This window comes from Magnolia sinica, chromosome 1 (assembly GCF_029962835.1).
Source record: "Magnolia sinica isolate HGM2019 chromosome 1, MsV1, whole genome shotgun sequence".
In the NCBI taxonomy this organism is placed as follows: domain Eukaryota; kingdom Viridiplantae; phylum Streptophyta; class Magnoliopsida; order Magnoliales; family Magnoliaceae; genus Magnolia; species Magnolia sinica.
Window position 1 is genome coordinate 136,772,377 of NC_080573.1, and position 17,254 is coordinate 136,789,630.

The window sequence follows — 17,254 nt, forward strand, 5'->3', positions numbered from 1 at the left end:
CGTGCCCTCAGAGCCACCCCCAATGAATCCAATCCATACATCCTCTGTCTCGCAAGGGGCACCATTTGCCTATCCGACCCTTGCTCCAACTGTCATGCTCTAAGAAAAATCTCCTTCCCTGATCAATATACCACATGCCCTAGCAAAATTAGGGCCCAGCTTCAATCATGCGGTAACTTTCTAAGAAGGACATTTTGCTACTCAAAGGGATTTGCCTAGCTCTACTCAATCTTCGATCCTTCAAGAGAAGAGTCTAAGATGGTTGGTCCCCGCCTCTAGGAAACAAGTCGAGGAAGATATTGAAGTCAAGATTCTGATTAGTCCCAAAATAACAACCATCACTTTTCAGGTCTGACATCATAGCTTCATTTCATCTCCTCATTGATCGGTTTTGGATCCATAGAGTCAAGGCTCTTTCTTCAACTCTTCACCAAAAGGTCAAATATATTTTCGGAGACAAGGCGCTGACCATTCTGGATGATCCCGAACAAATCTTTCCGATTGAAGCAGTCAACCGTCAAGAGCTAGATATCCCGATCATAGACATACAATGCTCCGATGAGGATATCCCATACCATAGTCTCGAGTTCGAGACTGTGAATTGCATGCCTCTTGCATGTCCCATCGGATCAAACTATGTCTTCCCTTCAGTCGAGCACCAACATTTTTATTATCAGCTCGAATATCAAGAAAATGCAGGCATGACAGAACTGAGATATCAGCCTCCTATAGGTGAGGTACCAAAGCACAAATGGATCGAAGGAGGGCAAAGTCGGCAAGAGGAGGACGATCCCTTCATTCACACATCAATCAGATCCATCAGAGAAGGGATCATCCATCCGATTGGCAGGCCGAGATCCACCATGGGGGATCAAATGAGCGGAATGAGCCTAACCAAGCTATTTGAAAATGACTCGGGCAAGGGGCAAGAATTGCCTCTGATTAACTGAACCATAGTCTGGATCCCACCCGAGCTGGAAGAATCCGAAGGATCACAATGCATCGGGGATAAGCTGAAAAAAATGACACCCAACACCAACTCAGAGCCCAATCCCAAACTCATCACGACATTTGGGCACGACAATGAGGGCCCACCTACTGATCCGTCTGGCCCTGCCTCCTAAGGGGAGGGAGTGCAGGGCAATAGTTGGTTCACGATCCCTAAGACGGCACAATAAAAGAAAATAGTATTTGACTCCTCGAGCCAAATCAGGCAATTCTGGTTCACATCGCCGTCTTTCTCTAAAAATTAAGTAAAAAAAATCAGAAAATTTCAAAAAAGTCAAAAACATTAGATATTTTTTTTTGAAATGCCAAAAAAATCAGATACTTGTCAAAATCCAAAAAAAAAAAAATCAGAAAATTTCCAAAAGCCAAAAACACTAGATATTTTTGAAATGCCAAAAAAATCAGATACTTGTTAAAATCCAAAAAAAAAAAAAATCAGAAAATTCCCAAAAGCCAAAAACACTAGATATTTTTGAAATGCAAAAAAAATTCAGATACTTGTCAAAATGCCAAAAAAATCATATATTTGCCAAAATCCAAAAACAACAGAAATTTCTCAAAACACAAAAATAGTAGAAAATCTTTCAAAACTCACAAGCAATAATGTGCCAAATGTGTCTGTTACAACACCCAAGTTTAAAGTCGACTCATATGATTTCGATCTAGAGTTAAGACTTCAAACTCATGGATTTGGACGAAGCCTAGGATGTGGAAAATGATGATCCAACTCTCGAGCTAGAGGATTCCCTCCGAAAGTTCGAGGCAAAGGCTAATGTCATCACGGATAATTTTGAAATTGTGAACTTGGGATCCCTTGAGCTCCCTAGAACAGTACACATCAAGAGATCCTCGCCTCCTGAATACAAGCAGACAACGACAGAATTCCTGAGACCCGGGGCTATCTAACTTTGGGTTCTCCTATGAAGCTTTACCCAAATCGAATGAAGAGCTAGTCATACACCATCTGCTATGAAGCCTAAAGTCAAACCCATCAAGCAAAGCTGTCAAGATCATGCCTGAAGTCTACGATGGAGTCCTACTGATGAACGATGAAGATAAGCTATTGCAGCATGTCAGGAAGTGCTTCAAATATTCAAAGCTTGCATAACGGATCCATGTGCATACTTCGAGTCTTTATAACCTAACAACACTCTAGCCCTTCTTCATTATGGGGTGTGGACATCATCGAAAAAATGTGCCCAAAGGCATCTAATGGTCATGAGTACATTCTCGTGAAAGACAAAAGCGAGCACCGACAACATCCTACATCATCGATACGAATGAAAAAGAGAAGTCAAGGAAAATGATTGGTGGTAATCTCGATACAAACCAACTACATCTTGCAGACATAAAGCGCACGACGATCGCTAGGACCAATGACAAGTAAGTTTGAAAGAAAGGTTAGCAACATGGTAATCATGCACATCTTATCATTACGCCTACTTGATCCAGGGGACAACTCCAGGCCATCCTGAGATGGTCTGCTGATCATCCGCGAGGTTCTTCTGAGAGGTGCCCTTCGTCTCACCATCATTAGGGGCAAAGATCTTCCAGAGCCCATTAACACCGACAACATGGGTAATCCTACTTGACTATGTCAACAACTATAAATGTAAAGCTAAAGTCAAACGACAAAAAGTTAGCATCCTGAGGTACATTCCATCATCATTCCTTCCCTCTAATAAGTGTTCTAAAAAAAAGAAAAAGAAAAAAAGAGTCGAACCCAATGAGTGAGAACACAAGTTGCCAACCCATTTCCCCTTAGGATAGTTTAACCTAATGTCAACAGCTTTACGATCGTGATCGAAGACAAAGTCAGGTAGCTCACCAATCGGCCGACAATGAATGAAGTCTACCCTCTCCCCTCTGTTACTTTAAAAGAAAAAGAAAAATCAAAAGAGAAATAACATGCCCAAGCAAAACGGGCGAGGCGAAAACCCGAAAGGGCGCCTTGAGTAAAAACAACGGGCATGTAGCGGACTTGGTGAAAATCTAAAAAGACACCAAGGGTAAAAAGAGCACAGTTGCTAAGGGGCAGGCAAGAGTAAAAACTCAGGACTTGGTGAAAATTCGAAAGGACGTCATGGGCAAAAATGACAAAAAAGCCGGTCGTGGTGAAAACCTGAAAAGGCGCTACGGGCAAAAATGGCTAGAAAAGAAAAAAAAAAGTGCAGGAACAGGAGAAGCCAAGGCAACAAGCAAAGTGAAGAAGCACAAGGAAAAGATAAGTCGCGGATCAGAATTCTGTCAGACTCTACCCAAATCCAAGGGGCATGATCCTAGTATGCACTACTCTCAGGGAACCGAGATCCTTGGTAAACAACGCAGAATACCGGATTCGACATGGGCTGAGTTCAATGTTCTGATTCCATCATCCAAGCACAAGTTCAGACACAAGCAAACACCGACAAATTTGACACAAACAAAAATTTTCATTCCTTTCAAAAAAGTCTTTCTATACATCACTTTCCTTTCTTTACATAAAAAAATAAAAAACATACATGCATGTACAGGACAAGTAGCCAACAAAGTTGGGGATCCACAAAGTCAAAGCCCTAGAGGCCCACATTTCAAAGCCCAGAGGCCCACATTTCAAAGCTCACAAGGCCCACAAGTTCAAAACTCCACAAGTCCCACATTTCAAAGCTCACAAGGCCCACAAGTTTAAAACTCTAGAGGTCCACATTTTAAAGCCCACAAGGCCCACAAGTTCAAAGCCCCAAAGGCCCACATTTCCAAGCTCACAAGGCTCACAAGTTCAAAGTCCCAGAGGCCCACATTTCAAAACCCACAAGGCCCACAAGTTTAAAGTCTATGAGTCCCACATGTCAAAAGCCCACCAAGCCCATTGTTCAAAGGCCCATGGTTCAAGGCCCATTTTTTCAAGCCCATTTCATAGGCCCACATATACAAAGCAAGGCTCACTTCACAAGCCCTATTTCAAGGCACATGGTCCTAGGCCCACATGTCCAAATCAGGCCCATATTCCCCAATTGCCCCATTAATTCATTAGTGGAGGCCATCTGGCTATTCGATTCAGACTGTACAATAAAAATCGGATGACGACGCCCTCCCGCAAGATCGGACGGATGTTTCAAAAATCTCAAAAATATCTCAAATAAAAACCATTAGCCCCACCAACTCATCAGTGGAGGCAACGCGACTGTTTACTTAACTTGTACAATAAAAATCGGATGACAACGCCCTCCCACGAGATCGGACGGATGTTTCAAAAATTCTAAAAATATCTCAAATAAAAACCGTTAGCCCCGCCAACTCATCAGTGGAGGCAACGCGACTGTTTACTTAACTTGTGCAAATAAAAAAATCGAACGACGACGCCCACTCGCGAGATCGAACGAATATTTTTCAAAAAATCTAAAAGTATTTTCAAATAAAATTCCTAAGGAGTCTAGTTCCAAAGAGGATAATTTTCAAACAAAATTTTTTCAGACAACGCACACGACGTGTAGTACACTAAGGAATCTTTCATATTCTCCAGTTGCGGTCAATGCAAATAGCTAAATAAGATTCGGTCCCCCGTGGCTTCCCCGGAGGATAATCGAATCCGTGGTTTCCCCAGAGGATAATCGAATCCGTACATGATACATGTACGATTGACCCGATCTCTATATCTAGACAGTTGTACGAATGCTAGTAGAAATGAATGGATCTATCTCTAGAAAGAATAATCAAATTCAAAGTGGCAACAATCCATTGTAACCAAAGTATCAGAATCAGCAGACTGCATGACAAAAGATTACCTGCACACACCTAGTCTGGAATGTTCGTAAAATTTGATCGAGTCCAAGTCGGCGTAGTGAGTTCGCCATAAGGCCGCACCAACGTGCAGGGCAGCTAACCACTTTGATGATCAAATGGAATGAACACTCCTAGGGTGATAACATAGCAAAGGAACGACAGACCAAACACTACCAAAAAATCGAGTAAAGGCTATGGAAGTTGAAAGCTTTTAGCTACGGATTAAATCCGTAGCTATAGCCTAGGTTCTCTGTAGCTAAAACATACCTTTCAACCTATAACCTATATGGTGCTGAGGGGGATCCATGAGGTCCACTGGAATATATGTATTTGATCTAAGCCGTCCAAAAATTCGGATATATAATGTTGTTGCATAAGCCCAAAAATTATGTGGATTGAATGTCTAGGTGGACCACACCATAAGAAATAATATAAATTAAATGTGTACTGTTAATTTGTTGTGTGGTCAGCTTAAAGATTTGATCTAAATAAATTTTTTATCATCCTTAAAATAATAATTTAAATTTATTGGATGGTGTGGATATATGAAATACATCAAAGTGGGCCCCACGTAGCTAAAATCCTAAAACAGCTCACGGCCGTCCGTCACGCGCCCGTCGAAAACCCCATCTCCCTTCAAAAACCAAACCCAACGCCATTTTCTCCCGCCTCCAAAACAGAAACCCACTCTCTGTCTCCGTCTCCATCTCTCTCTCTCTCTCTCTCGCACGCAGTCTCTCTCGTTCCCTTGCCCTCTCTTCATCTCCCGATCTCCCTCACCCTCTCTCACTGTCTCAAGGCCGCATTCCGCATCTCCCAAAACCCATTTCGCTGCATGAAGTAGAAGAAGAAGAAGCATCCTACGGTGAGTATATTTCTTTTTCCCTCTTTATCTCTTTCTCAAATCTTTCAGAGGTTCAATCCGCATTCCCCTCTCTCTGTTTCTGAAATGTAAGGGCCGTTTGGCCGGTCGGATTGGAAGGGATTGGATGTTATTAGAAGGGATTGGAAGGATTTGCCCCTTCTGTTTCTGAAATCTAAGGGCCGTTTGGCCGGTCGGATTGGAAGGGATTGGATGTTATTGGAAGGGATTGGAAGTTAAATCCTGAGATTGGTCGGGCGTGCCAAACAGAGTCAGTGATCAGATCCCAATGCCTGAGATGGGTTTGGCTCGAGGGATTGGAAGGGATGGGAAGGTTTAATCCCAGTATTGGCCGGGTGTGCCAAACAGACTGGATATATCAATCCAGGGATATAACAATCCCATGTATCTGAAGACAATCCACTGTCAACACCATCAATACCTAGAAATCCAGGCCATCCACCATAATACCTTTCAATCCCTTTCAATCCACCCAGCCAAACGGGGCCCTCTGCCACCAGCCCCGTAGCTGGTCGGTGCTCTGTGGGCCCCACCATGATGTATGTGTTTCATCCATGCCGTCCATCTATTTTTACAGATAATTGTAATAATTGCTCAGGAGGCATCGCCGGCTGCTGAGTCGGCAGCAACGGGGATTGTGCAGTCGGGAGAATTGTGTGCCGGTGTCAGGTATTACCTTGTGAATTATAATTCTTTGTTTAGGTTTTGCTGGTTAGATTCTGTAGATTGTTATTTATGGTTTTAATTTATATGTTCAGTGATTGGAAGTTGGAATTTGTGAGGAGAAATGCGAAGGAGATTCGCTTGGACGGTGAATTGGGGGGAACATGCTGTTGTTACACAAGGGTGCAAGATCCTGGCCAGTCATCAGGTGGGATGAACATGCCTTGGATTATAAACCTGTGGCTGTGGTCCACTCATTAGGTTGCATGCTAGTTTCTGAGTAAAATGGATGGTGGAAAGAAAGGGCAATGAATGGTCCATAGTTAATGTACACGTATGGTCCGCCTGATGAGTAGACCAGTTTGGTTTTTTGCCCAGGGGATGTTCATGTTGGGCTCTGTCTGATGAATGGTCTGGACCTTTCAAACAGCCTTAGAGGAACGGATGGATGAGCAATTATTAGCAGTGTTGTCAAAATCCTAATATCTACGATTTATGATTTGAGTTGAATTTTAAGTGTTAACCTTAAAGGATGGTCAGGTATAATATTTTTCTTTTATCAGAGTAAGCAGATGAGCGTAGAGTGGACAAGTAGCATAAAGGGAAATTTCAAATTTCATCTAGAATATACAAGTGCTGCCCAAAATGACTTATACAAACCAATGTCTCCAAAATTAACAAATACAAGAATTACATGATCTAATACATGAGAAATAATAGAAAGCATATAAATATGAGCCGCAAGATCACACAGCTCCTTCAAGCATACAGTCATGCATTCCTGGTGATCGTACCCTGCTCCTTATCAAGTCTGAACATGCATATCACTTAAGCCACCTGTACTACCTGTACGGTTTTATATTTGATGGATGAGTGGCCAACTCAGTGTGAATTTCCCTCAAGATTACACACCGCCGCATTAGGTAAGAAATAGTATAAAACATACAGACAACCAAAACAGAGTAAATGCAGTCTTGTTAGATGCATGGATGCATGAATGTAATGATCGACCCAGGTAAAACATCCAGACGGTCTATGCCCCGGGTAAAACATCCAGACAGGCAATGTCCCGGGAAAAACATCCGGACGGACATTGGGGTCGTCACCCAGGGATAAGACTGGTCATCAGCGCAACATTCAGCGTAATCGCAGGGCATGATAATCCGAGTCAATATCATTAACGAATGACTGGTCATAAGCGCAACATTCAGCGTAATCGCAGGGCAAAGTGATCCAAGTCAATATCGTCATCGAATGACTGGTCATAAGCGCAACATTCAGCGTAATCGCAGGGCAGAGTGATCCAAGTCATCGAAATATGCCATGTATGCATGATTAGCCAAGTCATTATTAATCCATTTACAACCAGCCAATTTAGGTAAGCTCAAAGGTCACTACGGGGAGCACATGGCCCAGCGTAGGCCGACGGCTCGGGCATAGTGTCCCATTGCCACCATCCCCGGCCCATGAGACTACCACCTTAGGATGTTTAATGGAACCCCATCGACTAGTGACCAATCACATTACAATATATGGGGCTTACCATCACATGGTTGCACAGAATAAAACATTGAACCCATATAGGGAAATACTAGAACAAAGCCACATAGGGCGATATCAAAGTAGGCCACATAGGGCGAGTATCAGAACTGTGCGATAAAAGACCATCCTTGAAAGCCATTGGACACAACAACCTTGGATGGTAGGCCCACATCAATGGTCCATCTAGACCACCGCTCAATAACCACCAAGTCGAAGGTCCATTACGATCACAACTTGTCAAGTTACATCCCAAGTATGGGTGTACATTCATATGTGGGAATTTTCCACTAATGTACCAGTTTAAGTTCCATAAGCAATCCACAAGCATGAACAGTTATACAGGATAATCATAAAGCATATAATACAACAATTCAATTTTCACTAGCTAACACATGTGATTATGAAGAGAGATAATAATTAAGAATTTAAATAACAACTATAACTTAAGCTAATGAGAAGATGGAAAGCTCAAAGGGAAGAATCATCACTAGTCAATTCGTAGAATGCTCCTGGGGGCAAGTTTCCTTGGGGGGATGGTGCACTTACACCACTCACGTGACTCCCTGTAATTTATTTATAATAAATAATGAGTCACCAATTTGATCAGGTAAGAATAGGTGGAGGGTAGGAAGACCCTGGACCGAGGTTGTCTTAGGCTGTACTCAAAGCAATCAAACTCATTAAGCACAAACCCTTGTTTTTAATTAAACTGGGTCCAGTCAGGGCCCACTTACAGGCTTGAAGTAGGTCGGTTTGAAACAGAGAGCGGAAGATATTTGCAAAATGCTCGGTCAGCGCTAGTTTGACCGAGCTAGTGGGTTTAGTACACCTCGTGCCCAAGCACCCTTTGTGTATATGCATTGTGTAGGGGTCCGCTGAAATGTGATTACCATGATCTACTCCGTTCATTTGCATTAGGAACCCTTCATAGGGACCCTGTCCCATTTCGAGTTGATGGTGAGACCCAGGTGGGCCATGCCAACCAGATCTTGACCCTTAACGGATGATTATAATTGTTCCGGTGGTCAGATTTACCCCATATCAATCGTCAACAGTTAAAGTGGCCCTATGAGTTGTCTACCTCTTCAAGATTTCTTATTGCCCATATAATACTTATAATTTTATTTTATTTCATTTATTTTGTTATGTGTATACATGTATTTATATCAATTTTGTATTTATTATTATTATTGTCTGCACACTATATATATAATTCATGATGTGGGCCACACTGTAGGTCATTAGGAGTTAAGACCATTATAAACCAATCCAACGATTGGATTGCCTAGTATTTTATTATTGATAACCCTAGGGGTCCTAATGAATGTTTTAGGTGAGATTTGGGAGTTGAATAGAAAGGATCTTTCTACGGGGCGTTGTAAACTGATGAATGGTGGATCTTGTGATTTTGATCCCTACATTGGTTTCATACAGATCGATTGTACTAAATAGGTGTATGATGAGATGTCATCACACTTAAGATTAAATAAGATTTTCATTTATTTAAATACAGTTTAACTTGTGATAGTCAAACGGACAGATTGATTCCAAATCTTATTATGATGTTGTGAGTTGTCATAGTCTAAAATCTAAGGGTTTAAGATGGATATATAGATTGAGAGTTGTTGGATAGTGATGTGTAAAGTAAATTATGTGGGTAATTGCATATATGTAAGCTAATTTGGATCTCCGTGGTGACACCCGAGTACTGAAAGTATGGGGTGTTACAAGCAGTGTTGTCAAAATCCTAATATCTACGATTTATGATTTGAGTTGAATTTTAAGTAAGACGATTTGAATCTCACCTTGTATCCCATTTTATATAAATCCTACGATTCTCTGATTTGAATCCTATGATTTATGATTCAAATCCTGATTTACAATTCAAATTATGCTTGGTCTCTTCTATTTAAGCTTCCCTCGGCTTTCATATTATGTTTTTAAATTGGTGGGGGCTTTAAGAATCGTTTAGAAAAGGTAAATTATTTTATTGTGCTCTTTATGAGAGATTAAATGATATATATTTTCTTCAACATTAAATCATGGAGCTGTCTCTCTCTCTCTCTCTGTGTGTCTCTCTCTCTCTCTCACTCTTTTTAAGATCTCTTACTTCTTAACTAGTTGAAACACCAAATTAATGTATGACTTATCTGGAATGTTTTCATGGGTGCTTACGATCATGTGGACTTATCTGTATTGTGGAATAGTGGTTAGAAATCAAAATATCTTTTTCTGTTGGTCTACATAATCATTCCAACGTGATTCTAATTCATGAAATGTCACAAGAACATAAATTATAAAAGGATCCTTGTATGTTTTTTAAATGAAATTTCTTGAAAGATAAATAATAATAAAAAAGGAAGATAAGAATCCTTTATCGCTATCATAACATGGTATTACTTGGCGCATATTGATGGCAAAAGGATGATTGATAAGTTTTTAATTTTTTTTGCTTATTTATATTTTTCATTTTTGTAGAAAATCATAAAAATCTTACAATTTACAATATGATTTTCGATTCGATATGATTCAACCCCTATTATGATTTGCAATACAATAATGATTTTGACAACATTGATTATTTGTTCCAAACTTCCAACGCAACATGGAATTAGCTCCCCCAATTTCCATTAGAAAGGCCTCCTTGAGATGCACCTCTTTTGGTGAACCCACAAGATTTCGAAAGTTGTGTATAGTTCTCGGTTTTGTTTCTTGAGTTGTTTAGTTGCTCTGCTTAGTTTTGTTTTTCGAGTTGTTTGGCTGGTTCCTTGCTTTTGTTTTCTATTTTGTTTGGCTTTTCTGTATTTGTTTTGTGCTTGTTCTTTTGGGTTACTTTAGAAAAGGGTGCATGCATTTGTTGGTGTAATGTTCTTTTTACCGGCTTGTTGCTTCATGTTATGTTGGGTTAGCTTGGAAAATTACATGATCAAGTTGTATATTTTAACAATTGTGGCCTGTTGGATGTCAGAAGTGATGTCTTGCATCATTTTGCATTGGATTGGATGCTTTGTATCCTAGAAATGAAGTGTCAAAGGGGTTGCGTGGGTGATGCCCGCTTCAATTGATGGTCTGCTATGTTCTTGGCATGAGGATCTGGGAGGAGTGATTGGGAGAAAGAAGTGGAGAATCCTTCTCCTGGCTGTTCTTTAGACTATGTAGGCAGAAATGAAAAATCATTTTCCAGAATCCAAGTGTCTCTTCAGCTGGGGTGTTTAACAGGGTTTTATTATTCTTTAGAGATTCGGTGCCTTTAGCTCTTAGGACCTTTTGGGTTTGGGTTTCCTCCGTCTTGGGACTGGTATTGTTGTATTTTATTTTATGCTTTTTTTTTCCTTTTTGCTATTTCCTGCTTGCTGGTTTGCAGCTATGCCTATTGCTTCATCTTTTAAAAAAGAAAAAAGAAAAAAAAAGGAAAAAAGAAATGAAGTGTCAAAGGTATGCAAACTTCACAAATTTTTCATTAAGCATTTTGTAAGAAAATCTTTTTGTTAACTAAGCAGTTGGTTGGAAGGAAGAAGACAGGATATGGTCCAAAGAGGTACAAAACAGAAAATTTTTTCTCAAGGAGTAACAGGATATTGGGAGACTAGAAGACATGTTTTGGAGGTGAAATTCCTGTGCTATGCAGCTCAAGGAGGGGTGATGAGGACACTAGCTTCATGTCACCATGTTGTAAATGCTATTGAGGGTGAATTTAATAAAGAAGATAAAGAATGGGGGATGCGCTAAAGGAGTGCTTTCTTAGTGAGTGCTTTGAGTTCTTAGGGGTGTGTCGGTGTGGAATTAATTGTTTGGTAGTTCAAGGCATAACAAACAAAGATATGTGAAGTATTGTTGATGGTGTTGATTGATGTGTTTTTCTTTACGAGTATAGATGAGAAGAGGATCTGGAAGTTCACAATTCTCAGCTAGATCATTCTTCCATGCTTTGAAATCTAGGGCCTGTTTGGGTTGTGGGAAAAGAAAAGAAAACTCGAGGGTTTTCCATTATTTGGACCTTTTTTGTTGTTTGGATAGCAAAGGAAATGGTGAGATTGGAAGCGATTGCTAGCCTTTCCATAGTCAAATTTTCATGCACAATATAGAACGTGAAAATTGTGAGAGGAATGTGAGATTTCCACTTTCTATCGAAACAAGATCCTCAAAAAATAGAATCCATGGGAATCCATGTTTAAATAATGCTCATAGAGTCTATGATTGGATAATCACTGTACTTTTCTCATCTTTTCCCAGTCCAAACAGGCTCCTAGTGATGAATTTTCCCATTCGTATAAGGGAATTGAGTGTGCCTAGGTTGGAGGCACTTGTTTTTTTATTTCTTTTAATATTGAATGAATTTTGTACTCTATATTTGAACGTATTTATAGTCTTAGGCTCCATTTGGTCATCACATTAGTATTTATAAAAACATTTTTTTTTGAAAACCAAATGGAGCCTAAGCTCTTTTTTAACTCCGCCAATGCAACTCCTTGCATTGCCGGTCCCAAGCCCGGGTAAAGGAGGAGGGAGAAGGGCTTTAGAATGAATCGTCAACTATGGAGGAGATCTTGAAAATGCAGTGAGTATCTCTGGTTTTATAGTTTTACTTGTACATTCCTATAATGATTACTCAAGCATGATGGTTATGCGCATTCTTTTAGGTGGATGTTGCATGTGGGAGGGTTGGAGCTGCATATTTCAGATTCAAGCATCTGGTACGTCTCTTGTCAAGAATGCACATGTGTAGTTCATTAAACAGTACATTATGTGATATCATGTGCATGATATCTATGTTGTAATTTCCCTCATGTATTTTGCTTAAAATCCATGTTTATGTATGATTCTCATGCATTGACATGGATTTGAGCTAAAAAAGATCGAAATAGAAAATTTGAGAAAACAGGGGAGATTTTCTTTTATAAAGTAAGTATTTGGGACCAAGTGGTTACGTATTTGCTCCATTAAATTTGCTCGAAATTAATGGAGCAGACCCGGATGTGCGTCGGAGCTATCCGGATGAGCGGGGGTCCCTGGAAGGTGGGAACCGCTGTTATGACCATGATGAAGCTGTCCATTTCCTATGGACAGCGTTGGAGGGGCCTGTCCATTTGGATAGGCCGTGTTTATGTATTTGATCGAAATTAATGGAGCAGTCCCGGATGTGCGTCGGAGCTATTCGGAAGAGCGGGGTTCCCTGGAAAGAGGGAACCGCTATTATGACCATGATGAAGCTGTCCATTTTTTATGGACAACATTGGAAGGGGCCTGGCATTTGCGTCTGATGGCCTTGTTTATATCTGTATTTGCTTTGCAGGGACCATACCCTTAACCTTTCTCAATTCCCTAAACTTAAACCTACACATAATCCTAATCGTAACTCTCTAACCTAAACCTATCATTAAACTTGAAAACCCAAACATAAACCCGACCCCGAACCCAAACACGATATCCTAAACCTAAACCTTAACCTATTCTCAATTCCCTAAACCTATGTCTTATAACCTAAACCTAAACCTAAACCTAAACCTAAACCTTAACTTATACCTATAACCTATATCCTAAACCAAAACCCATGACCTAAAATCTTAACCTATAACCTAAACCAAAACCTATAACCTAAATGTATTCTCAATTCCCTAAACTTAAACCTACACCTAATCCTAATCGTAACTCCCTAACCTAAACCTATCTTTAAACTTGAAAACCCAAACATAAACCCGACCCCGAACCCAAACCCGATATCCTAAACCTAAACCTTAACCTATTCTCAATTCCCTAAACCTATGTCTTATAACCTAAACCTAAACCTAAACCTAAACCTAAACCTTAACTTATGTCACGCCCCAAACTCGGAAACCGGGCTCACAAAATTCCCGATCGCCGAATCTGGCGCCGACAGCCTCCGTAGAACCCCATTCTCGGTTCCCAGCGCCCATTCGCCAGGTTCCGATCCTGGGATGCTACAAGGAGGATTTTCAACATCAGTTTGTTTCGTAATAAGCATAACCAAAGGGATAACCCACAAACAACAACCAAAAACTCCATCACATTTCCACTATAATCAAAAACTTTACAAGTACAATGAGCATAAGGGAAATACAATGAAGATAGACCAAAACTCCAAAAGAAGATCAGCCACGCGTCCAAGCCTCAGCGCTGCTGCGATCCAACGTCACCTGCACGCAACGATCGTGCATAAGCTTATAGAAAGCTTAGAGGGTGGTGAAAGGGTATGCTCAAGGTGATAATGTAGCTATGCAGTATCAGAGTAATGCGGAACATGCTGATAAAAGAATCCCACTAGCCGTACCAAGGCCATGCGGTGCAAAGAATGATGTCGGCCATACCAAGGCCATACAATGCGAAATGCAAGTCAAGCATACAAATCCTCATCTAAGTCCACATGTCAATACCGTACATCTCTATAATATCTCTAGTACACTCCAAGCCGATTGCCGCCCCATCGCGCGAATAAGGTGAGTGGAAAAGACCTCACTATCCGCCCGATATCGGGCTCGGCTCGTCGATAGGGGACCCATTCCTCGGTGGCACCGGCGCATTCCCCTACTCCGGGTAAGGCCGCACCCCCCCAACCGACCACGACCTGGAAAGCTAACGGTGTACGGACCTCATCCGCTCATGCATCCACTCGGTCCGTTGGAGCAACCTCCGGTACCATAAGGGTTTAGGGACTTTCACCCAGGGGATATCTATCGCACCCCATGTAGAATAGTATTTTGTCCAATCCCGCCAACCACGATACGTCTGTGGAGGGACCCTGATGTCGCTAGGCGTAGAGTAACCATATCACACAATGCGAATGCATGAATCATACTATTCGACATGCAACAATCCTATCGTGCGCTCATGTAGGGAACACCCCCTGCACGGGAACCATTGCCCAAGGCATATGCGATGATCGATCATTTCTCATATCAAGCATACGATGATGCATATGGTCATGAATCATGGAGCTATGCTATATAGAATGGATGATAATCATAACAAAGATGGGCCAGACAGCTCAGACGTATGAGTCTAACAATGGGCCCAGGGAATGTCATAATGCGGACATTTAACCACACTATACTTGCAATTGGACGCCAAACCACCATTGCTCCCAAGGCATAAAGACGTAAACATCATTACATAAATCATGTTGGGATCGTACATTGCAATGGACCTTAGGTACATCCCATTGGGCCTTAAATACGTCAAATGGGCCATATCATATGGGCCTTATATTCATCAAGTGGGCCACATCATTGGGCCGCGCCAATGGGTCCTATGTGCATTGCAATGGCCATAACCCGTGGGCCTTAGAATGCATTAAATGAGCCTAATCTCATGGGCCTTATGAGTATCAAACGGGCTACACCAATTGGGCCCCATATGTACATCAAGTGGGCCTCAACCCATTGGCCCCATTACGTCTTAATGGGCCTCGACCCATGGGCCCCTAATGCCTTAAATGGGCCTTATATATATACATCAAAGTGGGCTTCGACCATGGCCCACAAGTGAACGGAAATGGGCCTTCCACCATCAATAAATTATATGCAATATAATTTATATACATATATATATATATTATATATAATATGGTATTGTATATATACATATAACATATAATATTATATAGAATATAATATTATATATAAATATATACACACCAACACACGCACCCACACACACGCACACGTACACCCACCCACACAGTGGGCTCCACATTTACAGTGGGCTCCACGTTTACAGTGGGCTCCACGTCCACCGTCCAGGCGGACGGTGGTGGTCAAGCACATACATCTATGTGGGCTCCATGTGGGGCCCACCATAATGTTTATAATCCATCCAGACCATTGATAAGGTCACATGGGCCCAAATGAATGGTGAAAACAAATTTCACCTTGATCCCAAACTTCTGTGGGCCCAGGAAGGGTTTCAAAGGTAAATGGTCAATCCCACTATTTCACACGGTGTGGGCCACCTGAGTCTTGGATCAGGCTGATTTTTGGGGTGGGCCCATGTCAGGGGGTGGCCCACCCTATGAACGGTTTAGATGGTATATCAACATCAAGGTGGGGCCCACGGCTGGTGGCTGAGCTCCGTCCGCCCGGTCGCTGGCGCTGGCGCAGGCAGCGCCTGCTGCACTGACACAGCAGCAGCAACAGCTGCTGCTGTTATTTTTTTTTTTTTCTTAGATTTCTGTTTTCGCATGGATTTTGCAGGTGGGGTCCATATCCAGCGAATCCACTCCGTCCAGTAGCCCTCTATGGCTCGAGACAAGCAAACCAAGCCCAATATTGGGCATATTTCAACGTATAAAAAGTTTAGGGAAGGTTTCAATGGCGTAAACCACCATTTGCTACGGTATGGCCCGCCTGAAAGCCTGATGGATCCCATCTTTCAGGTCAACGGCTAAAAAGAGCTTGGGAAGGGAATGGATGGTGTGGATTTAATACATGCATCAAGGTGGGGCCTACATGAGTGGACCATTCCAAGCTTAGGGAAAAAGCTTGCATTTGTGTTTCTTTTCCAGCAAACGTCCAGCGTCCCTGGACGCTGGACTTGGGCACAAATGTTGGAGGTGGGCCCTGCTTAGGTGGGCCACCAAGTCATAGGTACTACACATATAAGATGGGCCCCACTTATAAATGGTTTGGATAGTATACCTACCTCATGGTGGGGTCCATTCAAGTGGGCCACACAAACTCATTATCATTACAAAAAAAAAATAATAACTAAATAAAAGAAAATAAAATAAAAGAGAGAGGGATAGAGAGATAGAGGGTGAGATCCGCGTGATGGAGGGGCCCCGGCACTATGGGCCCTCCCTTGCACTAAATCATACATCAAGTGGGTCTCATTACATGTGGGCCCATTAAAGTTAGATCCAACGGTGGAGATCCCTTCTCCACTAAATTAGATGGTCTAGATGACCCTAAATATGCAAGAAAGTAAACATCATGATGGGGTCCATGGAGAATGGCCCCATCATGGAATGATCGTGATGATCCAAGTGGGCCATCGGCCACATCTTAGGGTCCAAAGTGAGATCCAAACCATTGATCGGTTGGCCTCACTTGGTCCATCTTAAAAATACGAAAAATCTACCCTATCAAGGCACCCACCACTTGATCTTCTTGCTCCCTTGGCTTCCTTAGCTCCTTGTGCTACTCTTTGATGGAGGAAGATGAAAAATGGATGGTTGAGATGAGAGATGAAGGGGTAGGAAAGGTGGGCCACACAAGTAGCTCGGGAGAAATGGGAGAGGGTCTCATACGTATGGGTTTGTTGCTTAGAAAAAAAAAATGAAGGAATGAAAAAAAAATAAAGGAGAGAGGGAGAGATAAGAGAGAGGGAGAGTAGCTTAGGTAGGTAATAATGACTTGTAAGAGAGGGTGGCTAGCATTAAAT